This window comes from Octodon degus, unplaced genomic scaffold (assembly GCF_000260255.1).
Source record: "Octodon degus isolate 3935 unplaced genomic scaffold, OctDeg1.0 scaffold00025, whole genome shotgun sequence".
NCBI lineage: Eukaryota > Metazoa > Chordata > Mammalia > Rodentia > Octodontidae > Octodon > Octodon degus.
The window spans coordinates 13,856,318-13,857,128 of record NW_004524601.1 but is presented as its reverse complement, the minus strand read 5'-3'; positions in this window follow the sequence as shown (position 1 = coordinate 13,857,128).

Genomic DNA, 811 nt, shown 5'->3' with positions numbered 1-811 from the left:
CACTAAGAAGAATATATGCAGTGTATTATTTGTTGAAACTGTACTTCCAATTTGATTTGAAACTGTCTCATTGCTGTTTATCAATAAAATTTTGAAAAAAAAAAAAACACTGAGGATGCCACTAATGATATTCGTGAAAGATTTTGATGGTTGCTCTAGCAAGTGTAAAGAATAAAGGGGCAAGTGCATTTGAAAAAAAGAGGGAGTATTCTCAGGGATTCATGGCAATGTATCTTTTATAGTAATCAATCTTTAAATGTAAACGTTCACCACATTTTTCTGTCTTACCTCATAACACACATACACATACTTGTCCTATTGATTCTGTTTCTCTAGGGAACCCTAACCAATATACATGGCAAAGGTGCAAGGATTTTGTAGATGTAATTAAGATCTCTAGTTGACACTGAGCTCATCAGATAGAAGACTATGCTGGATGGGGTCTGGCCTGATCAGATAAGCCCTCAAAAAATTTGCTTTTCTTTTAGACAGGGCTTGCTGTGCAGTTCAGGGTGCCCTTGAACTCCCTGAGGCAGACAGTCTTCCTGCCTTAGACTCTCAAGTGCCCAGATTACAGGTGTGCACCTCCAGGCCCGGCCCAGATGGGCCCTTACAAGCACCACAAAGGAGCAAGGCCTGCTCTTCTGTTGACCAAGAAGCAACTACCACGCTGTAGAGACTGTCCCGCAGCAGGGAATGGCGGGCAGCCTGCAGGATCCAAGAGCTGAGCCCTTCAGCTCTAAGAAGCTCAATTTCGCCAGTAACCAGTGAGCTTAGCTGGGGAGCCAAGCCTCACATGGGGCTGCAGCTC